The sequence below is a fragment of the Macaca mulatta genome, chromosome 3, assembly GCF_049350105.2.
Source record: "Macaca mulatta isolate MMU2019108-1 chromosome 3, T2T-MMU8v2.0, whole genome shotgun sequence".
NCBI lineage: Eukaryota > Metazoa > Chordata > Mammalia > Primates > Cercopithecidae > Macaca > Macaca mulatta.
This window is the reverse complement of record NC_133408.1, coordinates 73,664,274-73,690,979: the sequence shown is the minus strand read 5'-3', so window position 1 is coordinate 73,690,979 and position 26,706 is coordinate 73,664,274. Positions and strand designations below refer to the sequence as shown.

General features: G+C 38.4%; 1 long non-coding RNA gene across 2 annotated transcripts; it reads right to left on the bottom strand.

Annotated features, from left to right (window-relative positions):
- On the bottom strand, window positions 1-26,706 carry LOC144340149 (uncharacterized). 2 transcript variants are annotated; one of them, XR_013415875.1, is made up of 4 exons: window positions 26,544-26,706; window positions 3,602-3,652; window positions 2,225-2,344; window positions 1-982 (listed from the first exon to the last, which is right to left on the bottom strand). It is a non-coding gene; the product is annotated as an uncharacterized LOC144340149 (long non-coding RNA). The 2 variants fall into 2 exon arrangements; XR_013415876.1 differs by lacking the exon at window positions 2,225-2,344.

Here is a 26,706-nt window from a genome sequence, read left to right as displayed (position 1 = left end):
CTTTCCAAGCTGGGGTTCCCCTCACTGGGAGCATCCTGCCAGTGCAGACAGCTGTATATAACCTGGGATGTCTGTTTTTTTGTTGTTTGTTTTTGTTTGTCTGTTTTCTTGTTTTTGTTTTTTCTCTCGACCTAGTCAGAAGACTGAACATTTTGTAACTGTTCATAGGAAGTCATCATCTTTGTGTATGCACTTGCTGAAAGATCCACTGAATAGCAGCCTTCGTGAACATTACCAGTGGACTCGTGCTCCTATAAAACGCACTGTTTTCCTCACTGCGAGGTGGGTCTCTCACACCGCAATGGACTGTCTGTGATCTGGGAGCACTTCTTCCCTGGACCTTCCCTGTCACACTGACGGCGTGAGCGTGTAGGGCAGGGGTGGGAGTGAACATGTTAATCTCTTTTGAATAAACTGATTTTGAAGTAGATGTCTCCAAAAAAGTTTGTCACAAGACTTTCTGGATAGTGACATTAATTCTCCCCACCAACAGTAGTAGTTTGGAGTATTGCTTATAAGCAATGTGGCTTACTTAACAGTTTTATTCCAATGCATTGTGGGTCACACATCTTCAACGTATAAAGTGTTTGTGTAGGGGATAATTAAAGTAAAACAGAGAGCCATCCTTTCCTCCCAACCTGCCTCCAGTGATTCCAGAGAGAATGCAGCAGGTCATAAGTACAGAACAATGCTCTGCACCTGAAATAAACAAATAAAGTAAGACAGACACAGGAGATGATTCAATCCCAATTTAGGTGTTGGGGACAGAAGGGCTGACCGTCCAGTGGATTTGGGGAGGAGCGTTCAGGATTTCACTGCTGAGAATGCTGACCACGAAACATCCACGGGAGCTGCCAAGCAGGCAGTTGGATGTATGGGTCTCCAGGTCAGGAGAGGGTCCTGGGTAGGCTTCCGTTCATGGACAGCAGCAGGCAAATGGAATTTACAGCCATCAGAGATGGGGACAGCACCAAGCATGTGACTGTAGACAGAGAAGAAGAAGAGTGATGACTGAGCCCAGGGATCTTCCAATGTTACCCAGTAACTCACTTTACTCAATGCATCACACATTCAGGTATTTGAGGTATATTTTTAAGGGTCTTCTGAGAGGTTGGAGAAAATCTAATGCTATTCAAAGCCAACTGGAGTCTACTGAAATTCTCTGAAAAGTTTTGAAGTCAAACTGTTTCTTCTATCAATGTCCTTGATTTCAACAAGGTTTTCTTAAATTTTTAAAGCAAATTCCAGCATTTTTTGCACAAAATTAAAATTAAAGGGTGTTGCCTGTGAGCACCTTAAAGAGTCTCTTTGATAAGTCTGCATATTGGCTTATTGCTCAAGAGAGGTAAGTTGGGCTCTCACATTTTTATAACATACTGTCAACTGTATAGTCACACTGTCTGTTTCATGTTGTCGCTCGTTAGAAACAGACTATCTGCACTGAGCAGAAAGTACCAGTAACTATTCTCTTCTGCGGCAGTCGTCCATGATGCATTGCGTGGTGAGCTGTCGCCCACAGGTTTCTACCAGGTATCTCTCTGCCCTGCTTCCTCTGGGCTCTTCCTGAAGTTGGGGGACAGCCAATCATCAGAAACCTTGAGGTGGAGGAGGGTAAAGTGCTCAGGAAAATCGTCAACCAATGGAAAAGAAAATGCAGTGAATTAATGCCCTGGGGCTGGGTGCTGTGGCTCACTCCAGTAATCCTGGCACTTTGGGAGGCTGAGGCAGGAGGAACACTTGAGGCCAAGTGTTTGAGACCAGCCTGGCCAACATGGTGAGACCCTCACTGTCTCTGCAAAAAATGATAATAAAAAATAAGTGCCCAGACACCTTTGTCTAGTGAGAGATTTCTGTGTGAATGGGGTCCCAGTGAACAGAGACCTAGTTGTGCACCCAGAAACAAGCTCATGAACATACCCTATTTTGACTTTCCTCCCTTCTGTCTTACTTTTCTAGCCACTTCCTTTGGTACCAGTCCCAAATAAAGTATCTGCCCAAGTATCTAAGGAAAGATATTCCTATTAAATAGCACAGGCTCAACTTTATTTTGAACTCTCTACAAGGATATTACCATATAGGTAGTGTGGAAGATTATCAGATGAAAAGATCTTGTATTACTGTACTAGCTTCAGGACTTTACAGTGGCTATTTCCTCCACCCTAAATGTTCTTTCTCTAGATGGTTCACTCCCTCGCATCCCTCGCAATGGAAATTCAAATGTCACCTTCCGATGAGGCCTGGCCAGGCCATCCTGGAGACCAGCACACCTCACCCTATGTCACTTCTCTTGTAATTTTTCTTCATAGCATCATCTGGCATCCTATATGTTTTATTAGTTGTTTGCCTACAGAATGCAAAAGGACAGGGGTTTTACCTATTTTGTGCATCAATATATTCACCTTTGCCCACAATAGACTTGGTACAAATAGGCGCTCAAATATTTGTCAAAGCAAAATTTATAGGGCAATATTTGTCTAAAGGATATGGCCAGAAACATGCTTTTTTTCCTTCAAGATTTTTTTAAAATCTTCCAGTAAGCATTATACATTTATTGTGGCATCTTTTTGTGTTGGCTAAATTTAATACTCAGTTACAGCAATTTTTTTGAGACAGGGTCTCACTATGTTGCCCAGGCTGGCACAGTGGTGCAATCTCGGCTCACCACAACTTCTGCCTCCTGGACTCAAACTATCCTCCCACATCAGCCTACTGTGTATCTGGGACTGCAGGCACGCACCCCACAGCTAGCTAATTTTTTATTTATTTTTTGTAGAGACAATGTCTCACTATGTTGCCCAGACTGGTCTCAAACTCCTGGGCTCAAGCGATCCACCTGCCTTGGCCTCCCAAAATGCCGGAATTACAGGCATGAACCACCATGCCCGATCAGTTATAGCAATTTTCTTATCATTTGGTTAAGCATTCAATAAATGCTAGTTAGTATTTCTATTGACAAATATTTTTGGAGTTAGCAGATAACTAGACAGAGGAAATCAGCCCAAGTGAAACAAACGACAATTTGGCCACTAATACATTTTAATTTGCTAAAGTTGAATACATTTCAATGTATTAAAATAGATTTTCATCTCAGTTTTAAAGGTCTCTGGTGAAAGACCCCAGATGGATGTGGAAATGTTTTGAAGTAAAGTCAGTACTGGACATAAGTTCTCTGATCTGATGGGTGAACTCACTTAGATCCCAGCAACTGTGGGAGCAAAGCCACTTACAAAATTGCAGTACACTCTGAATTTTAGAATAAAGACATTCTTAGGGACACATAAATAAAATCGCACTGTTCTCTAAAGTTAGACTGTCACATAGATGGTTGGTGCCAATTAACATTATTACTGGTCAATGTTCTACTGAGGAGAACAGATTAAACCATCTGTTTGGACTGTGAGATATTCCTTCAGCAGTGAGATAGGAATCCTTCCTGCCACCTTTTAACAAAGAACAATATCATTCTGTGTCTTACTGGTATACACGTTATAAAAGATTATTTCACTTCCTTACACATGCTGAATGGGTGTTTCCAAGTTTCCAGAAATGTTTTCTTCTTCCTAAGAAAATGAGTTCTTATCCATCTTAAATATTTTCTTACCAATTCGTTGAGGCTCTCAAAACAATGAAATGAATCATTGAAGAAACACTCCTACACAGACAAAAAAACAAAACAAAACAAAACAAAAAAAAACCTATAATTCTTGCTGATCAGAGCTCTTTTTCAGGAAAAGAAATTCCAGAATGTATGTTAGTCTACAGGGTACTCCTAAGATCTTCTAAAGGGCTATTAATTTAAAAATACATAAACAAAATAAAGTCAATACAATTTTCTTCAGCCCCTCCTACAGGTCCCTGGCTCATTTGTTTGTAAACACCTTTTCCCTGCTGTTCTCATGTTAGCATATCTTGGCATCATTGTTACTATAGTTAGTATCATTTTGTTTATGATTTTTTTTATTTTTCCACACACAAAAATATTTTGCTACACCACTAATTTTTTGTGTTGGCCAAAGCATTTCACAGAGAAGAACACACACACCCACACACACACACCCACACCCCCACACACAAATGTTGCCTTTTATCATAAACATGGTAGTTGAAGAATGATCAGAAATCACACTTTCTGTTCTCAGGGATTTATAGAAACATAATGAAAACCCAAAACAGGAAGCATTGCTTTTTCTGCAAAGAGGAGGTTCCCATCATATGAGGTCTTGACACAGTTATTCTATTTTCTTTGAAGTAAATGTGAGTTTGTGTGTTTAATTCCACTCTGGGGCTTTCCTGTTTCTTTTTATAGAGTGTCTCTACTTCCATCAAATATGGCTTTTCACATGTTTTTTACTTTAACTGTGGTTTTATGGGAATAAGATTCTCAACCAAGTATGTATAGACAATTTCCTGTAAAGTTTCCTGACTTTATGCAGGTCTCCACTTGAACACAGATTGATAAAAATCTGCTCTGAGAAATTGTAGTGCCTGTCATCCCCACTTCACCCTAAACTCATTTCCTGACAGGCCAACTCTTGAAATAGTTCAAGCACAATAATCCTAAGAATACAACAAATTACATGCTGATCTCATCGGAGAGCATTAAGTCTGTAGTTTGCCAGGAGTTCATTTCTAAGTAATGCTAAGATAGATCACTTGCCAAAAAAAAAAAATGCTATTTAATGTTTCAGTTGAGTAGTGATTTATTTTCAAAAATATTTCCAGATGTTCCAATTCACCTTCACTTTATAAGGCCTCATTTCTAAAAGCAAGTGACCTTGATTTGCAGCTACTTCATCAAGTTATCCACTTTTGTTTAATATGTTGAAAGAAAGATGCCTATTTATCTCGCCTCAAGGTCTTCTTGGTGCAGGAAGTCTCCGGGTAGATGTCCTGAGAGTCAACAGTGAAGCTACATCGGGAGACTTGTGCCACATCTGCTTCCAGTCTGTCCCTCTGCTGAGGGCCGCAGGGCCGCTGCTGCTCGTGAGAATTCCGGCTGTCATGGCCTCCCACTGCCAAAGAGAAGAAAGGGCCAAACTGCCAAGTGACTTTCATCATGCCACACGCTTCTCAGTGTAAACACGTTCCTGGGGACGTATACTAAAGTCAGAATGGTATACCTTTCCTTCATTCCACTGTCAGAAAGAGAGCATGTATGCATTGTTCGGACTGGGGTTTTAAACTGTGGCTCTCACTCAAACGTGAAATAATCAGAAGTGATGTGTTGATAAATTGTCTACTTGTTTGATGTAAGCAGGGAAAAGCCATTTTCCATGTAGAGTCTGAAAATCATACTTAGTTTACTTACACTGAGTACAAAGAAAGTTCCACCCTCCTACTGAATAGGAGACTTACTGAACCTGCTGCTTGACGGTTGCTTAAAAATATTTTAATATTAGCTGTATACTTCTGGAAAAAAAGTATATTTATTAAAAAATGACATTGTAGGCCAGGCACGGTGGCTCATGCCTATAATCCCAGCACTTTGGGAGACTGAGGCGGGCGGATACAAGGTCAGGAGAACGAGACCATCCTAACACAGTGAAACTCCATATCTACTAAAAATACAAAAATTAGCCGGGTTGGGAGGCTGAGGCAGGAGAATGGCATAAACCCGGGAGGCGGAGCTTGCAGTGAGCTGAGATCCGGCCACTGCACTCAAGCCTGGTGACAGAGCAAGACTCCGTCTCAAAAAAAGAAAAAAAATTAGCCGGGTGTGGTGGCGGGCACCTGTAGTCCCAGCTACTCAGGAGGCTGAGGCAGGAGAATTGCTTGAACCCGGGAGGCAGAGGTTGCAGTGAGCTGAGATCGTGCTACTGCATTCCAGCATGGTGACAGAGTCAGACTGTCTCAAAAAAAAAAAGTTTTTTAATAAAATGATCTTTCTCTGCAGAAAGCTGGCTAGTAATGGATATTCAGTGGGTTAATTATACTTACTGTAAATGGGATTCTAATTTATTGACATTAAGTGCACATTGCTTTTGGAGTAATATCCAATTAATACATTACCCATTAAGAGTCCTCTTCACAGGGCCTGTAATGCCTACTGCACAGTTCACTGACTTAAGTGTACAGTGTGCACACGTGGGGCTCTGAGAAGCTTCTGCTTAGATCCCTATCTGCGCTAAGACTCTGTGGTAGTTTGGAATGACAATCAACACTCCTTCAGACTGGCCGGATGTGAATTCAAACCAGCTCTACCTACCATTCACTGGCTATGCGAACTTAATGTCTCTTCTCTTGTAAAATGCAGATATTACACGTCTTCTCACCACTGTGAGCAATGAGGCACTAAACTAGCATGCTTAACACAGTCTCTGGAACATCATCAGTGCTCAATATAGAATTCCACTTTTATTACAATTATCATTTTTCCATTTGTTTTCATCAACTACAGACCATCTTAATTATCTATTGTGGAATTATACTGCATGTCTCCTTGAAAAAGAATTAATTATTTACAAAAAAAAGAGAAGCCAGTATTCTTTTCTCAAGCTATATCATGTACTCAGTCTTTTTGAAAGGTCATCTTTTCCTAATTGCCTCAAGAACATTATTTTCTGTGTTGGTTGTGGATCTTTTCCATCAGAGACCTTCTGCTATAGGAGATGATCTCTCCTGTTTTACCAGCAGTCACAAGCTAGAAAGCCTTAGCACACTGCCGTGCTGGGCGCCTTCGGGAGACAGCTGCACAGGACAGTTCTGAACTGGATGAGACTTCCTTAGAGCATTGCTCTGGTTTTCGTCTCTGTTTTACACCCCACCCTGGCTGAATTCCAGTCAGCTCATGTGCATGTGCAAACCGCAGAATATTGGATGTAAAATTGGAAAGCTCACACCGTGAAACTTGCCAGGAAGAGTGTCGCGGTGTTTATAGAAAGTAAAATGGTGTTGGACAATGTTGAACAATGATTTTGAACAATGGAGCAGCCATTTTCAGCTCTGGCGCAGTGCAGAAAGCAACTCTTCCTGCCAGAGAGACTTAAAACCTCCAGCTTCCTTTTCTGATTTGCCTTCAGCTAGGCCTGTATGCTTCTGCTTTTTATTCATTTCATGGGAGTTACGCTTTCCTGCATCTTTTTGCAGACTCCTTCACATAGAAATCTTCCTAGACAATTTCATCATTTGTAAGCCCTCCTTTGTCTTTGGTTTGCAGCTACCCATTCTATCACAGATTTTGGATTGAGGAAGATGCATCAGGTGCAGTCTGGGAAGAGTGACCATTTGTCCTTGTATACCAGACTGCAGCTCCTATTCCAACATAATTAATAATGCACTTTTACTTGCAAAGTGATCCAGTTTAGAAAATACACTATATGGTCACCCTGAGTCTCAGCCCCCAGATAGGGTGAACATAAAGTCTTCAATTTTATTACTGCTCATGGCACTGCCTCTCTCCCTAGTGAGGAGACTTGCAGGAATAGGTTGATTTGCATCTTCCTGGATTTGTTTGTGTTTATCCTTTTGTTTGTTTCCCCAGTTGGAGTACGTTGCAATGAAGGGCTTACGGAATGGAATCACAGAAGAGCTTATTGGAAGCGGAACCAGGGCAGATCCGAGGTTTTCCACCCAGGGGCTCATGGCTGTCCCCATAGAGTGCTTCTACGGATACACCGTGGGGCCCATAGTTTCCACTTTGTAGGTTCATATGTCTCTAGATTCTCAGCTCCAAATTACACAATCCTGGCACAAAATTCGATGGGCTCAGTTTGAGTCAAATATTTACTGACTCTAGCAGGAGGCAGGGCTCCTTACCATGGACAGGATGGTTGGCAGCAACCACTGTGTATTGGGAGAGTTTTCCGAGAAAAGTGAATTGGAGTCAGGCAGCCACCCTAAGTGGTGTCTACTCAATTTATTTTTTCTTTTTAAAATTTATTTTATTTTACTTTTTTATTTCAATAGGTTTTTGGAGAACAGGTGGTGTTTGATTACATGAATAAGTTCTTTAGTGGTAATTTCTGAGATTTTGGTGCACCCACCGCCTAAGCAGTGTACACTGTACCCAGTCTGTAGTCCTTTATCCCTCACCACCCCCATCCTTTCCCCCAAGTCCTCAAAGTCCAATGTGTCATTTTTGTGCCTTTGCATCCTCATAGTTTAGTTCCCATATATGAGTGAGAACATACAATGTTTGGCTTTCCATTCCTGAGTTACTTCACTTAGAATAATAGTCTCCAATTCCATCCAGGTTGCTGCAAATGCCATCATTTTGTTCCTTTTTATGGCTGAGTAGTATTTCATGATATATATATGCCACATTTTCTTTATCCACTTATTGACTGATGGGCATTTGGGCTGGTTCTATAATTTTGCAATTGCAAATTGTGCTGCTATAAACATGTGTGTGCAAGTATCTTTTTCATATAATGACTTCTTTTCTTTTGGGGAGATACCCAATAGTGGGAATGCTGGATCAAATGGTTGATTTACATTGAGTTCTTTAAGGAATCTTCACACTGTTTCATAGTAGTTGTACTAGTTTACATTCCCATCAACAGTGTAAAAGTGTTCCCTTTTCACTGCATCCACACCAATATCTATTATTATAATTTTTTTGATTATGGTGACTCTTGTAGGAGTGAGGTGATATCACATTGTGGTTTTGATTTGCATTTCCCTGATGATTAGCGACGTTGAGCATTTTTTCATATACTTATTGGCCATTTGTATATCTTATTTTGAGAAATGTCTATTCATGTCCTTAGCCCACTTTTTGATGAGATTGTTCGTTTTTTGTTTGTTTGTTTTTGTTTTGTTTTGTTTTTGCTGAATTGTTTGAGTTCTTTGTAGATTCTGAAATTGTCCTTTGTCAGATGTATAGATTGTGAAGATTTTCCCCCACTCTGTGGGTTGTCTGTTAACTCTGCCGACTATTTCTTTGGCAGTACAGAAGCTTTTTAGTTTAATTAAGTCCCATCTATTTATTTTTGTTTTTGTTGTATTTGCTTTTGGGTTCTTGGCCATGAAGTCATCACCTAAGCCATTGTCTAGAAGAGTTTTTCTGATGTTATCTTCTAGAATCTTTATGGTTTCAGGTCTTAAGATTTAAGTCCTTGATCCATCTTGAGTTGATTTTTGTAGAAGGTGAGAGATGAGGATCCAGTTTTATGCTTCTACATGTAGTTTGCCAATTTTCCCAGCACCATTTGTTAAATAGGGTGTCCTTTCCCCACTTTATTTTTTTGTTTGCCCTTTCAAAGATCAGTTGGCGGTAAATATTTGGCTTTACTTCTGAGTTCTCTATTCTGTTCCATTGTTCTTTGTGCCTATTTTTATACCAGTACCCTGCTGTTTTGGTGACTGTGGCCTTATAGTATAGTTTGAATTCAGGTAATGGGATGCCTCCAGATTTGTTCTTTTCGTTTAGTCTTGCTTTAACTATGGGGGCTCTTTTTTGGTTCCATATGAATTTTAGGAATTTTTTCCCCTAATTCTGTGAAGAATGATGGTGGCATTTTGATGGGAATTGCATTGAATTTGTAGATTGCTTTTGGCATTATGGTCATTTTCACAATATTGATTCTACCCATTCATGAGCGTGGGATGTGTTTCCCTTTGTGTTGTCTATGATTTCTTTCAGCAGTGTTAGTTTTCCCGGTGGAGGTGTTTCACCTCCTTGGTTAGGTATATTCTTAAGTGTTTTAATTTTTTTTCAGCTATTGTGAAAGGTGTTGAGTTCCTGATTTGATTTTCAGCTTGGTTGTTGTCGGTATATAGCAGAGCTACTGATTTGTGTACGTTAATTTTGTATCTTGAAATTTTGCTGAATTCATTTAGCAGTTCTAGGAGCTTTTTGAATGAGTCTGTAGGGTTTTTAAGTATATCATCATATCATCAGCAAACAATGATGGTTTCTCTTCCTCTTTACCAATTTGGATGCCCTTTATTTCTTTCTCTCCTCTGATTGCTCTGGCTAGGACTTCTAGTACTATGTTGAATAGAAGTGGTGAAAGTGAGCAGCCTTGTCTTGTTCCAGTTCTCAGGGGCAATGCTTTCCACTTCTCCCTGTTTGGTATAATGTTGGCTTATGGTTTGTCATGGATGGCTTTTATTACCTTAAGGTATGTCCCTTCTATGCCAATTTTGCTGAGAGTTTTAATCATAAAGCGATGCTGGATTTTCTCAAATATTTTTTCTTCATCTATTGAGATGATCATGTGATTTTTGTATTTAATTCTGTTTATGTGGTGTATCACATTTATTGACTTATGTATGTTAAACCATCCCTGCATCCCTGGTATAAAATCCAATTGATCATGGTGGATTATCTTTTTGATATGATGTTGGATTTGGTTAGCTAGTATTTTGTTGAGTATTTTTCCATCTATCTTCATCAGGGATATTGGTTGGTAGTTTTCTTTTTTTGTTATGTCCTTCACTGGTTTTGGTATTAGGGTGATACTGGCTTCATAGAATGATTTAAGGAGGATTCCCTCTTTCTCTGTCTTTTACAATAGTGTTAATAGGACTGGTACCAATTTTTCTTTGAATGTCTGATAGAATTCAGCTGTAAATCTGTCTGGTCCTGGACTTTTTTTTTTTTATTGGCATTTTAAAAATTACCATTTCAAGCTTGCTGCTTGTTACTGGTCTGTTCAGACGTTCTATATTTTCCTGGTTTAATCTAGGAGGATTGTATATTTCCAGGAATTTATCCATCTCCTCTAGGTTTTCTAGTTTATGCATATAAAGCTGTTCATAGTAGTCTTGAATAATCTTTTGTGTTTCTGTGGTGTCAGTTGTAATAGCTCCTGTTTCATTTCTAATTGAGTGTATTTGGGCCATCAATTTTATTTATCTTTTCAAAGAACCAGCTTTTTGTTTCATTTATCTTTTTTTTTTTTTTTTTTGTGAGACGGAGTCTCACTCTGTTACCCAGGCTGGAGTGCAGTAGCCCAATCTTGGCTCACTGCAAGCTCCACCTCCCGGGGTCACGCCATTCTCCTGCCTCAGCCTCCCAAGTAGCTGGGACTACAGGTGCCTGCCACCATGCCTGGCTAATTTTGTGTAGTTTTAGTACAGATGGGGTTTCACCGTGTTAGCCAGGATGGTCTTGATCTCCTAACCTTGTGAATCCACCTGCATTGACCTCCCAAGGTGCTGGGATTACAGGCATGAGCCACAGCGCCCGGCCTCATTTATCTTTTGTATTTTTGTTGTTGTTGTTGTTTCAATTTCATTTAGTTCTGCTCTGATCTTCGTGATTTATTTTCTTCTGCTGGGTTTGGGTTTGGATTTTTCTTGTTTCTTCTCCACTTCTGAGAGGTGTGACCTTAGACTGTCAGCTTGTGCTCTTTCAGACTTTTTGAGGTAGGCATTTAATGCTATGAACTGTGAAAGGAAAACATCTTGGGTCCCCAAATCACTAAGGAAAACTCAAGCCGGGAACTGCTTAGGGCAAACCTGCCTCCCATTCTATTCAAAGTCACTCCTTTGCTCACTGAGATAGATGCATATCTGATTTGCCTTCTTTGGAAAGGCTAATCAGAAACTTGAAAGAATGTAATCCTGTGTCACCTATTTGTGACCTGAAAGCGCCCTCGCTGCTTCTAGTCTTCCTGCCTTTGCTTCAAGTTGTCTCACCTTTCCAGACCAAACCAATGTACTTCTTACATATATTGATTGATGTCTCCTATCTCCCTAAATGTATAAAGCCAAGCTGTGCCCTGACCACCATGGGCCCATGTCATCAGGACTTCCTGAGGCTGTGTCACAGGCGTGTACTCAACCTTGGCAAGATAAACTGTCTAAATTAACTGAGACCTGTCTCAAATTTTTGAGGTTCACAGAACTTTCCTCTTAGCACTGTTTTTGCTGTTTCCCAGAAGTTTTGATAGGTTGTGTCACTATTATCATTCATTTCAAAGTATGTTTTAATTTTCATCTTTATTTCATTGTTAACCCAATGATCATTCAGGAGCAGGTTATTTAATTTCCATGTATTTGCATGGTTTTGAGGGTTCCTTCTGGAGTTGATTTCTAATTTTATTCCACTGGGTCTGAGAAATTACTTGATACAATTTTGATTTTCTTACATTTGCTGAGATTTGTTTTGTGCCTATCATATGGTTTATCTTGGAGAATATTCCATCTGCTGATGAATAGAATGTATATTCTGCAGTTGTTGGGTAGAATGTTCTGTAAATATCTGTTAAATCCCTTTGTCCTACGGTATAGTTTAAGTCTATTGTTTCTTTGTTGGCTTCCTGTCTTGATGACCTGTGCAGTGCTGTCAGAGAAATATGGAAGTCCCCCACTGTTATTGTGCTGCCATCTATCTCATTTCTTAGGTCTAGCAGTAATTGTTGTATAAATTTGGGAGCTCCCGTGTTAGGTGCATATATATTTATAATTGTGATATTTTCCTGTTGGACTAGTCCTTTTATCATTATATAATGTCCCTCTTTGTCTTTTTTAATTGTCATTGCTTTAAAGTTTGTCTGATATAAGAATAGCTACTTCTGTTCACTTTTGGAGTCCATTTGCATGGAACGTCTTTTTCTACCTCTTTACCTTAAGTTTATGTGAGTTCTTATGTGTCAGGTGGGTCTCCTGAAGATAGCAGAAACTTGTTTGGTGAATTCTTATCCATTCTGCAATTCTGTATCTTTTAAGTGGAGCATTTAGGCCATTTACATTCAATGTTAGTATTGAAATGTGAGGTACTATTCTATTCATTGTGCTATTTGTTGCCTGAATACCTTCTTCTTTTTTTTTTTTTTCATTGTGTTATTGTTATATAGGTGAGATTTATGCTTTAAGGAGGTTCTATTTTGGTGTATTTTGAGGATTTGTTTCAAGATTTAGAGCTCCTTTTAGCACTTCTTGTAGTCCTGACTTGGTAGTAGGGAATTCTCTCAGCATTTGTTGTCTGGAAAAGATTGTATCTTTCCTTCATTTATGAAGCTTAGTTTCACTGGATACAAAATTATTGACTGATAATTGTTTTTGCTTAAGGAGGCCAAAAATAAGACCCCAATCCTTTCTAGCTTGTAGAGTTTCTGCTGAGAAATCTACTGTTAATCTGATAGGTTTTCCTTTATAGGTTACCTGATGCTTTTGCCTCACAGTTCTTAAGATTCTTCCCTTTGTCTTGACTTTAGGTAACCTGATGACTATGTGCCTAGGCAATTATCTTTTTGTAATGAATTTCCCAGGTGTTCTTTGAGCTTCTTGTATTTGAATATCTAGATTTCTAGCAAGGCCAGGCAATTTTTCCTCGCTTATTCCCTCAAATATGTTTTCCAAACTTTTAGATTTCTCTTCTTCTTCAAGAACACCAATTATTCTAGGTTTGGATGTTTAACATAGTCCCAAACTTCTTGGAGGCTTTGTTCATTTTCTTAAATTCCTTTTTCTTTGTCTTTGATGGGTTGGGTTAATTTGAAAACGTTGTCTTCGAGTGCTGAAGTTCTTTCTTCTGCTTGTTCAACTCCATTTGTTTTTTCAAGATGAACTCTTACTCCGTCACCCAGGCTGGAGTGCAGTGGTACAATCACAGCTCATTGCAGCCTTGAACTCCTGGGCTCAAGTAGTCCTTCCACCTCAGCCTCCTGAGTAGTCTACTCCATTTTTATGTGTGCTATCTCAGTTACTTTTTTTTTTTTTTTTTGTATTTTTGAGATGGAGTTTTGCTCTTGTTGCCCAGGCTGGAGTACAAAGGCACGATCTTCGCTCAATGCAACCTCTGCCTCCTGAGTTCAAGCAATTCTCCTGCCCCAGCCTCCCAAGTAGCTAGGATTATAGGCACCTGACACCATGCCCAGCTAATTTTTATATTTTTTAGTAGAGATGGGATTTCACCATGTTGGCCAGGCTAGTCTCGAACTCCTGACCTCAAGTGGTCCACCCATCTCGACCTCCTAACATGCGGGGATTACAGATGTGAGACACCATGCCCAGCCAGTTACATTTTTATATTGGAAATATTTTTGCAATATGAAGAGTTTATTGTCTCAATATTTCCCTTGGCCTTCTCCCACAGTGATGCCCTGGCCACCTGTGCTCATTATCTTAAGAACAGGCATGAAATATCAAAAATGAGAGAAAAAAAATGGACCCTTAAGGAGAGGAAAGTTCTTATGGGATGGTAAGAAAATTATTAACTGCAAGGATTCTCGACCAAGATTATTGCTCCTTAAATTAGGGAGAGACATAGAGTTGGAAAGAAACTTTGAGATGAAAATATCTGTAGGCCCAAGAAAGAGTGACCTCGGCACACTCCTCCCCAGACCATGCCCCAAGGGGAAGACAGAAACTCCAGGCTGATGTGTGGATCTGAGACATTCAGGGTTTCCTGGAGGGACAGCAAGATCCAGGAAGAGCAGACTAATCCCCAAGCACACTGGAGCAGCATGGGAGTGGCAGAGAGAACCACAAAACCCCAAAAGACCAGGCAGGTGGGGAAGAGGGAAGGCCCCATACACAACTAACTGCCTAGGCAATGGACATGCCACCAGCTGCCTGGAACATAGCAGATAATGAACCAATCAATCAATACCTCCATTAATAAGTGTCATTGAGGGCTAAATCAAATAGTCACCTGTGACACTGTGGTACCTAGTAAACTCCATAGAATTTAAGCAGAATCCTGAGGAAACCAGGATTAAAATGCTGCCATCCTGAATTGTAAAAGAAAAACAAAAAGTTTCATTCCTCGCATGGTCAAAGCTGTGAACTGAGATTTACACTTGCAATACTTATGTGTGAAAATTGAATTGCACGCAGTAACTTTTACTGTTCTGTGAGACTGTTTATATGGAATGGGATTTATTCATTTCTTGAAAGTCTGAGCACCTTCACCATCAATACTAACTATATATACGTACAAGTGTAGCTTTTGAGGAAATTGATAGAATTTTGAAAACATTGACATTGGTGTTTTGGGAGGTTTTTGCTATTTTCACTTTCTTTCAGTATTTTTTTCTTCTAACTCTTATTTTAGTTCAGAGCTACGAGTGCAGGTTTGTTACATGAGTAAATTGCTTGTCACTGGGGTTTGGTGTATGAGTTATTTCATCATCCAGGTAGTGAGCATAGTACCCCGTAGGTCGTTTTTCAGTTCTCCCCATCCTCTCACCCTCCACCCCCAAGCAGGCCGCAGTGTCTACTGTTCCCTTCTTTGTGTCTGTGTGTACTGAATGTTTAGATCCTACTTACAAGTAAGAATATACAATGTATTTTTTAAAAGGAATCACATTATTTACTTTTCCTTCTTGTTTCGAGCAATAAATACTATTTTCCTTTATTAAAAAGTGATATGTGTCATGGCTGGGCACAGTGGCTCACAACTGTAATTCCAGCACTTTGGAGGCTGAAGTAGGAGGATCACTTGAGGAGTTTGAGACCAGCCTGGGCAACATAGCAACACTCTGTCTCTATAGAAACTAAAAAAAATGTAAGTGGTGGTGTGTGTCTGTAGTTGCAGCTACTTGGGAGGCTGAGGTAGGAGGATCACTTGAGCCCAAGAGGTGTAGGCCACAATGAGCCATGATCTGTCTACCACACTCCAGCCTAGGCAATAGAGTGAAACTCAGTTAAAACAAAAGTGGTATGTGTCTCTTGTGGAAAATTCAGGTGAGGGAAAGACATTTTAAATTATCTAATTTTATGATTCAGAAATACTGTTGCTAAGAAATTGGTATCTTTATCTGTAATTATTAAATATGCTTAATATTTGATTGCCTATATTTTCTGTATTTTCAATTTCTTTTAGACATTTTAATTATTTATAATTATATGGAGTATTTACTTATAATTTGTGTTTTCAAGTATCTTATAATGTTATTTTTTAACCAATCAACTAGTTTTATTATCAAAACAAAGACTGTAGCAGCTACACACATTTTCTTCCTTGCTTATTGCGCACAACACTGAGTGTTGGTGGTTAATTTTACAATCTAGCCTTTAGGTTATAGAATGTCCAAGGTACAATGGTGGCTAAAAGAGACGAAGGCTTAACATCACACTGGGATGAATGCAGTGACTGCAGCCACCTCCTCACAGGGGTCCACTCTGTGCTTCCTGCTTTGGAGAAAGAGTGAACTTGCATTCATCTGTATGAGAAATATAGTTGCATTCTGTTAGGAAGAAGTGTTTATAATGTTATCTTAAAATATAATTTAAATATTTGTCATGGTAAAATGTGGGAAATAAACATAAATATAAACGTACAACAAATAACTTGTAATACCATCACAGAGAGAGAACAATTGTTAACATTTTAGTGTTTTCACTTCAAGTCTTTGTGTTTACACATACATCATGCACGTACAAATTGAGATTATATGACATGTTATTTTACAATTTGTAAACTTAAAAATTCTCTTTACATATATGCACTTTCATTCTTTTTTCTTTTCTAGATTTGTTACAAAATTTTTTCAGTCATCATATAAAATAAATTTTTATTATTACATATATTGTATTTATTTGAATTATTTCTAGTTTAGGTTTATTATGTTCTTGTTCCTGTTCTCTTAAAAATGTCTTTGTTGACACTTGTTTCTTGGTTGGGTAGTTTATTTATTTTCCTCCTTTTATTCAGAATAATAAAGACATTTATGACGATGGCAAAGTGAAAGCTAAAAAGTATGTTATTTTCTCATTAATTTTATTTTTCCTCCTTAACTCAATAGTTATTTGAGAGATTGGATTTAAAAATAGATACACAAGTTAACATTTTTAAAGTGGCATTTTTTATGACTCTAACACTTTGGAGAGAAATATGAAAGCACAATAAAAGTAAAAATTAACTGTATTCCATAATACAGCAATAACTGTTATCAATATTTAGTCACATATGCTTTTCATTGTTACCAGCGTATGTGAAATACATTAAAATGAGATAATATTGTATATATTGCTTTGTGAAATGTCTTTTTCTGCTTCATAACACAGCATGAATATTTCACCACAGTATAATTTTATAATGCTCCTGTAGAATCTTACCATATTGAAAGCTTGGAGCATTTATTCCCTTTTCTCCTATAGCAGACACTCTTGTACATAAAACCATTATAGATAAGTCTGATTAGTTCCTCAGGAAATCTCCAGAAATTGACTTATTGGGTCAATTTTTAAGGGCATTTTAAGGCTTTTGATTTATAGTAGTAATTAGTTCTGCAGAAAAGTCACCCAAAACTACACTTCCATCAGTAGTAAATAAAAGGTCCTTTGCATACTATTTCTATTTCTTTTTTATGAGTAATTTCATGTTTCTATTCATTAAACAATCATTGATTCCATTTTTTCTTATTGACTTGTTATAGCTTTTACAAGTTTATTATCCCTTTGTGGACCATGTGGTTTCTTTTTTCTTCATCATTTACCTTTTAAATTTGCCTTTGCTTGTTTTTGCTATTTTAAACATTTATTTCTTTCCAGTTTTGTTGCATTTTGGTTATTTATAAATATTATACAAGTGATCATTGCTAAAGTTGTATACATGAATGTAGCTGTCTCTTGTGTTTATTCTATCTGATCTTTTCATGGTTATCTCCCTGTTGTCTTGAGAAAGAAAGTTGTCACTTAGTTCTCTGGCAGTATTCTTTCCTGTTCTTTGTTAATTCCATTAAGAGCCCTTGCATCAATTCATTTTCCAACTCTTTCCCTCTTACTTGTTCCAGCAAGTAAAATCAAATTGGTGTTTATACAATGAATAAACCAAGCGTAACTTTGAGATCAAAGTTTTCTGGAAGATGATTGATAAGGGGACTTTGTTGTAATACTTGAATTAAAAAGTAAATATATAATAGGAAAGCAATAAATTAAAAGGACACTATGTATTTTTAATTATCTTCATTCTGTTGCAATTCCATTCTATTTTCCTCTGCAATTATACTTTCTTCTGAGTCATCTACTTCTCTTTCTCTCTCTTTGCCAGATCATTTCCATATACAACCATGGGCTAGTGTCTCCAATTCTAAAATGAACAAACAAAACACAAGCTAATAAAACATAAATTAACCTCCCTTTGTCCTGCATGAGCTTGTGCCCTATTTCTATGCAGTCCTTCAATTCAAAACAGCTGGCTAGTGTTGTCAGGAGCTGCCATTTCTACTTCCTTTCATCACATTTCCTCTGCTAACATGTGTAGTCACACTGTTTCCCCATTTCTTCACTGAGGCAGCTCTTGTCGAGGTCACCAATGTGCCCTGTTTTGTTATATCCAATGGTCACTTCCATGTTCTGATTGCACTTGCTCTTTCGGCAGCAGCAGACAAGGACAGCCACCACTTCCTTCTACTCTTGATTTCAGTGGTGCCACTCCTTCCAGATTTCCTCCTATCCCTTGGGCTGTATCTCCATAGCCTCCTTTTTTGGATCATCTTTTTCTGCTTGGCCTGGAAATACTGGAAAACTCTAGAATTAATACCCGGCTCATTTTCTTCCCTGTCTACATAATCTCCCTATAAGACTTTATCCTGTCCTGCAGATTAAAATTCTATCTAAGGGCTTTTTAATGTCTGTTTTCTTTCACTCAGCAAAATGTTTTTGAAAGTCATCCTTGGAACTGCATGCCATAGTAGTTTGCTTGTTTCATGTTTATTGCTGTGTAGTATTACATTTTGTGACTATACCACAAAAGGTATAGTTATTCACCTCTTGGTGGACATTAGGGTCATGCTTGGTTTTGGCCACTATAAGTAAAGCTACAATGCACATTCAAGTTAAGTCTTTATATGGACATAGTTTTCATTTTGGGGGCGGTGAGCGAATGCTTTGGTAAGGAATTGCTGCATCCTTTGACAAGTGTATTTTTAACTTTAGGAGAAACAGTCAAAGTATATTCCAAAGCGGTTGTACCATTTCACATTCCCACCTGCTATGTATGAAGTTCCACTTGCTCTACATCCTTGCTATGATCTGTTATTGTTTGACTTTTTTTTTTAAATAGCTTTCCTAGTGGGTCAATCATGATTTTAATCTGTGTTTTCTGATGAGTAATGTTCTTAAACACCTTTTTGTGTACTTACTGGGGAAATGGCCAAATTCGTTAGGTTATTTTTCTACTATTGAGTTGTAAGAGTTATTTGTATAGTCTGTATACATATCCTTTATCAGATATGTGCTGGGAATAATTTTTCCCAGTTTATACCAGGCTCTGCCCCTCTATCTAATGATGCAGCTTCTCTACAAATAGCCCACTGTGCAGGATTCAGCTTCTTTCCAGATTCAAGTAGCCACACTCTCATCCTCCCTTCAGGTCTACACATGATACAAACCAGGCTGCCTCTCACTCAGGAGCACTGCACCAATACATACCATTCTCCTACACATACACATTTGTAAATATTTCTTTTGAAAGTAAACACTCCTTTAGCCATATTTCTCCTTAGGGTCCTTTTTCCTCTGTTCTTTTCCCTTTTTTCTTTCTCTCTCCTTCCTTCTTCTTTCCTTCCTTCCTTCTTTTCTTCCTTCCTTCCCTTCATTCTTTCTGATTGAAAGAATCTTCCCCCACTGGAATATAAACATTATGAAAGAACTGACCCATGAGTCTTAGAAGTGACCACTGTATCTTTTTAAAAAGGCTTGCTAAATAAATATTTGTTGAACGAATAAACATACGAATAAAGAGCAAATTTTTTTCCAGGAAAAAAGCCTAGGTTGATTCCAGGTTAATAGAAAGTTTTAATAAACCTAAAGAAAAATATAAAAGGAGATTTTCTCCTTCTGCAAACCAGGCCTTTAGGACAGCTTCATCAGCAGAGGGAGTGAGCAAGAGACTGGGCAGCACCACCGAAAGCTTCTGCAAAGCTTCTCTAAATACCAGTGCCCAGGGTTCACACCAGGCACACTGAGGCAGGACCCGCACAAGTAGGTTCTGGGAATCTCTGCTTTTCAAAAACTCTCCAGTTAATTCTAGCACCGTGAGTTGCTTCTCCAGACAGCCTCCACTGCTGCTTCGTCTGGCTTCACATCACACCACCATAAGCCACATTTCTCTGCAGGTCAAAGATGAAGGTCAGTATGGCATGGTAAGGCCACACTGAATGTTTATAAAAAATATCTACTACTGTTTGTATAAGGTTTCTTTCAGTCTTGGTCCTTGAAAAACAAATATCAGTCTATCATTGTATTCAAAGGCAGAATTCAGTCTTAAATTTTGGCAAGAAGTTCAAAACTTCATAATAATTATAATCTAAACAATTAATTCACAGTGATCCTAAGCAAAATGAATTGTTTTTACCTCATCCTGGTTAAGAAACATTGTAAGGGATTCTATTATGATGAAAATTACTCCTTTAAAGTCTATTTCCTTATAGAAATAAGCCTGTTTTGCCACTCCTATTCAACATAGTAGTGGAAGTCCTGACCAGAGCAATCAGGCAAGAGAACGAAACAAAAGGCATTCAAATAGGAAGCGAGGAAGTCAAATTATCTCTGTTCACAGATGGCATGATTCTATATCTAGAAAACCTGATAGTTCAGGCCCAAAAGCTTCTTAAGGCTGATAAGCAGCTTCAGCACAGTTTCAGAATATAAAATTAATGTACAAAAATAAGTAATATTCCTGTCCAGCAACAACATCCAACATGAAAGCTAAGTTAAGAATACAAGTCCATTCACAGTTGCCACAAAAACAATAAAATACCTAAGAATACAGCTAACCAGGGAGGTGAAAGATCTCTACAATAAGAACTACAAAATACTGCTCAAAGAAATCAGAGGTGACACAAACAAATAGAAAACATTCCCTGCTCACAGACAGAAAGAGTCAATATTGTTAAAACGGCCATACTACTCAAAGTAGTTTACAGATTCAATGCTACTCCTATCAAACTCCAATGACCTTCTTCATAGAATTAGAAAAAATATTTTAAAATTCATATTAAACCAAAAAAGAACTCAAATAGCCAAGGCAATCATAAGCAAAAAGAACAAAACTGGAAGTGTCACATTACCTGACTTCCAACTATACTGCAGGGCTACAGTAACCAAAACAGCATGGTACTGGTATAAAAACAGACACATAGACCAATGGAAAAGAATAGAGAACCCAGAAATAATGCCATGAACCTACAACCATCTGATCTTCAATAAAGTTGACAAAAACAAGTAATAAAGAAAGGAGTCCCTATTCAATAAATGTTGGTGGGATAACTGGCTAGACATATGCAGAAAATTGAAACTGGACCCCTTCCTTTTACCATATTCAAAAATCAACTCAAGATAGAGTAAAGACTTAAATGTAAAACCTAAAACTATAAAAACACTGGAAGATAACTTAGGAAATACCATTCTGGATAAGGAATTTTATAACAAAGATGCCAAAAGCAATTGCAACAAAAACAAAAATTGACAAATGGGACCCAGTTCAACAAAAGAGCTTTTCTGTATAGCAAGAGAAACTATCAGCAGAATGAACAGACAACCTACAGAATGGGAGAAAATATTTTCAAACTATGCATCTGACAAAAGTCTAATAACAAGAATCTATAAGGAGCTTAAACAAATCAACAAGCAAAAGACAAAACCATGAAAAACTGGGCAAAGGACATGAACAGACACTTTTCAAAAGAAGACATACAAGTCGTCAACAAACATGAAAAAAATACTCAACATCATTAATCATTAGAGAAATGAAAGTCAAAACTACAATGAAGTACCATCTCACACCAGTCAGAATGGTTATTCTTTTTTTTTTTTTTTTTTGAGATGGAGTCGCACTCTGTCGCCCAGGCTGGAGTGCAGTGGCGCAATCTCGGCTCACTGCAAGCTCCACCTCCTGGGTTCATGCCATTCTCCTGCCTCTGCCTCCCAAGCTGGGACTACAGGCGCCCACCACTGTGCCCGGCTAATTTTTTGTATTTTTAGTAGAGACGGGGTTTCACCATTCACAGGATGGTCTAGATCTCCTGACCTTGTGATCTGCCTGCCTCAGCCTCCCAAAGTGCTGGGATTACAGGCATGAGCCACCATGCCTGGCCAGAATGGCTATTCTTCAAACATTTTAAAAAATGACAGATGCTGGTGAGCTTGTGAAGAAAAGGGAATGCTTACAATCAGCTGGTGAGAACATAAACTAGTTCAGCTATTGTGGAAAGCAGTTTGATGATTTCTCAAAGAACTCAAAGCAGAACTACCATTCAACCCAGTAATCCCATTATTGGGTATATATCCAAAAAATATAAATAATTCCATTATAAAGACAGGTGCATGCATATGTTCATCACAACACTATTCACAATAGCAAAGACATAGAATAAACCTACATGCTCATCAGTGGTAGACTAGATAAAGAAAATGTCATACATATACACTATGGAATACTATGCAGCTATAGAAAGGAATGAGATCATGTTCTTTGTTGGAACATGGATGGAGCTGGAGGCCATAATTCTAAACAAACTAAAACAGGAAGTGAAAACCAAATACCATATGTTCTCACTTGTAAGTGAGAGCTAAACACAGACACAAAAAAGAGAACAACAGACACAGGAGCCTACTTGAGAGTGGAGGGGCAGAGGAGGGTGAGGATTAAAAAACTACCTATCGGGTACTATGCTTATTACCTGGATGGTGAAATAATCTGTACACCAAACCCCCATGATACAAGTTTTCCTTTGTGATGTGAACCTAAAATAAAAGTAAAATAAAACTGACTCATATAAACAAGTTTAAAAAAATGAGCCTGTTTTGAAGGAACTAGTTCCAAGCTCTTTACACACTGTTGCCGTCATAAAGCATGAGACAACATAGCCTTCTTCTTGAAGAAAAACTGAATGCTGAGTGTTGCTCCATTAATTAATAGGCCTTCCCAATTCAATTCTACATGACCACAACGTGATTCTCCAATTTGTCCTTTTTCTTCACATCTTTGTTTGCATTCTAACTACCTGGATTATTCAAGGAAACCTCCTATCCCTTTAAATGATTTCAGTCTCTATGACATTCTGAATTCTCCCTGCTGTAAATTAAAACTTACCAAAGCAGAGCTCTATGCATGTTCCTCTCAAAGTTCAACACTCTCAACCTGTTTTACCAATGTCATCGGCCTTTGCATCCTCCAAATGCATTTTACAAATTTCAACCTCAGTGCTTTTGTTTTCAAATATTCCTGGCTTGTTCATTAGTAGTTTCAAAATTTCTATAAAGGAGAGACTGTGCAACAGTTCTGTGATTGGAAAGACTGAGGGTTGCTAGCTGGAGACTTTTGTGAAGATGGCATGTTGGTTTTATTTATATTGCAGTTTAATTTTTTGGAACTTGGTGGGGCAGCGGGAAGTTGTGGGTATTATGATTATGGAGTGTAAGGATTGGGATGTTAAATTATTGGCTACCAATTTTTTAAATCTCTCAAAATGCACTTCTTCATCCCATGACCTGTCCAATGTCTACTCATTTTATAAAACAGGCCTCATGTCCTAACTCCTTAAGAATTACTCTTGACAATCTCTGGTAACTTTCTTAATGCTCTTTGTTGTAGTCCCACATTATTAATTATGCAGGAAAATATGTCTGGGCTCTCCAACTACACTCCAACTAGACTGAGTACAAGAAATACATCTGAACTGAAGTGTCTATTTAGCATTTAACATGGTTCTGGTAAAGCAGCAGGCAGCTGACTGACATTTTTTGTCCATTCACTTAGAGAACTAAAATTGTAATGGAAATAAAAAAATAAGTATGTGAAAGAAAGTAGTGATTGTCCAAAAGTATCTTGAAGACATTTTGAGTCAGAAGACATGGGTGCAATTCTACCACTGTGACCTTTGCAGAGTGCTGTAGTTTAGATGTTTTGTCTCTCTCAATCTCATGTTGAAATGTGATCTCCAATGTTGGAGGTGAAACCTGGCGGGAGGTGTTTTGATCGTGGGGGTAAATCCCTTATGAATGGCTTGGTGCCATCTTCGAGTTTTCACACTATGCATTCACAAAAGATCTGGTTGTTCAAAAAAGCCTGGAACCACCTCCTCTCTCTTTTGTTTCTTCTCTTGCAATGCGACACATTGGTTCCCCTTTGCCTTCTGCCATGATTGGAAACATCCTGAGATCTCAGCAAAAGCAGATGCTAGTGCCATGCTTCTTGTATAGCCTGCAGAACTGTGAGCCAAATAAACCTCTTTTCTTTATAAATTACTCAGCCTCAGATATTTCTTTATAGTAACACAAAAATGGACTCATACACTTAGTTACCCACATTTATTCCCAGTTTTCCAATATTTGCGAGCCATACATGTGATGAGGAGTTAATTTCCAAAATATTTAAGAAACACATTTGCTAAAACTCAATAGCAAAAAACAAAAACAAAAACAAAAAAAAAAAACCCCCACAACCTAATAACACAACTTTTAAATGAGCTAAAGACCTGAATAGATGTTTCTTCAAGAAAACATGCAAATGGCTGGCTGGGCGCTGTGGCTCACGCCTGTAATCCTAGCACTTTGGGAGGCCAAGGCAGGTGGATCACAAGGTCAGGAGTTCGAGACCAGCCTGACCAACATGGTGAAACCCCGTCTCTACTAAAAATACAAAAAATTAGCCAGGCATAGTGGTGCGTGCCTGTAATTCTAGCTACTCAGGAGGCTGAGGCAGGAGAATCGCTTGAACCTAAGAGGTGGAGATTGCAGTGAGCAGATATCATGCCACTGCACTCCAGCCTGGGTAACAGAGTGGGACTCCATCTCAATAAATAAATAAATGAAAAAGAAAACATACAAATGGCCAACCACTATATGAAAAGTTGCTCAATGTCACTAATCATGAAGAAATTGCAAATCAAAACCACAATGTGAGATATCACCCTACTGTTGTTAAGATGTCTATTATCAAAAAAAAGACAACACGTGTCAGTGACGATATAGAGAAATTGAATCCCTTGTTCATAGTTGGTGGGTATGCAGAATGGTGCAGCCATAATGAAAAACAGTATTGAAGTGCCTCAACAAATTAAAAATAGAGCTAACATAGGATCCAACAATTCAGCTTCTGGGTATTTATTCAAAAGAATTGAAATAAGGATCTTGAAGATAAATTAACACTCCCATGTTTATTGCAGCATTATTAACAACAGCCAAGATGTAGAAACAACCTAAATATTCATTGGAAGGTAAACAAATCAAGAAAGCATGGTGTATACCTTCAGTGGAATACTATTCAGCCTTAGAAAAGGAGGACATTCTGCAGCATGTGAAAATATGGATGAACTTTGAAGACATTATACTAAGTCAGTCAGTCACAAAAAGATAAATACTGCATGATTCCACTTACATGAGGAATCTAAAACTGTCAATCTCATAGAAGCAGAGAGTAGAATGGTGTTTGCTGGGGGCTGGAGGGAGGAGAGAAGGGGGAGTTGCTGTCCAATGGACATAAAATTTCAGTTTTGCGAAATCAATAATTTCTAGAGATCTGATGTACAGTATCATGCTTACAGTTAACAATACTGTATTGTACACTTGAAATCTGTTAAGAAGGTAAATCTCATGTTAAGTGCTCTTATCACAAATGAAAAATAAAGGGGAATGAGGAAAACCCTTTCACAAGTCTGGAATGAGGATAAAATAAGACTATGAATGGGAAAATACTTTGTAAACTGTAAAACTTTACACAAACGTTAATTCATATAAAGTAGCCAGGACCATCTTTTTAAATCTAATACTCAGGTTGTCTCATTCATAAGCTTAAAACTCTTCAACCATAATATTTTACAATAATAAAAGGCTCTCTCTAGCCTCATCTTTCATCTTTCATGCACACACACACACGCATGCACACACACGCGCGCACACACACGCGCGCACACACACACATACACATACCTGCACACAAGGGTATTTCAGCAGTTTAGCCTCCCTTCCATTCTTGTAATATTTCAAGTCCCTTCTGTCCCCGAGTCTTTCTTATCCTTCAGCTCTTAGTTCAAACACAACCTCTACAGAGACCTTTCCAGACCATCCTATCTGAATAACCTTCTCCCATCCCTTGCCGACTCGTTCATCATCTTGTTTATTACTACCTAATGCCACACTTTGAGATCGTCTTGCTCAATTTTTTTGTTTGTTTTCTTATTCATTGTCTCTCCTGGTTCCATGGGTTCAGGGTGTGGCCTGTCTCTCTTCTGTCCCCAGTATCAGAACAGAATCTGGTACATGGTAGACACTCAGTACCTGCGTGTGAAAATTGAATGAGGATGTTAAGTGTTCCCACCACAAAAATGACAACTATGTGAGGTAATGCAAGCTAGATTTAGCCATTCCACAATGTATATATACAGTAGTCTCTACTTATCCATTCCAAGGGAATACGTTCCAAGACCCTCAGTAAATGCCTGAAACCATGCATAGTACCAAACCCTGTATATACTTGCGAAAGGAAAACAAAAACTTGAGAACCTACTTTCACTCTGCCAAAAGAAAATATTAAGCTGAAAGCTGAGTCATGCAAGAAGCTGCTTTTCCTTTTATTCCTAAGCAGAGTAGTACAGATAAAAGGTTAAACATCCCCACAGGTAGCTACTGTACCCTCACCTTATCTTAAGTGAAGCACCAATTTACCAAGGGCTAGAAGAACACATAACAGGCTATTCCCTTACCTGCTCCTTTCCTCTTGCCACACATGGATTCAGTCATGTAACCACAACTTCCCTCTTTCCCCTTTAAATACCAAAGCCCTCAGAATCGTCTTTGGAGCAAGGCACAGACCTCCCTTGCAGGCATGTCCTTAAAGTTGGCAAAATTAACTTCTGAATTGATGGA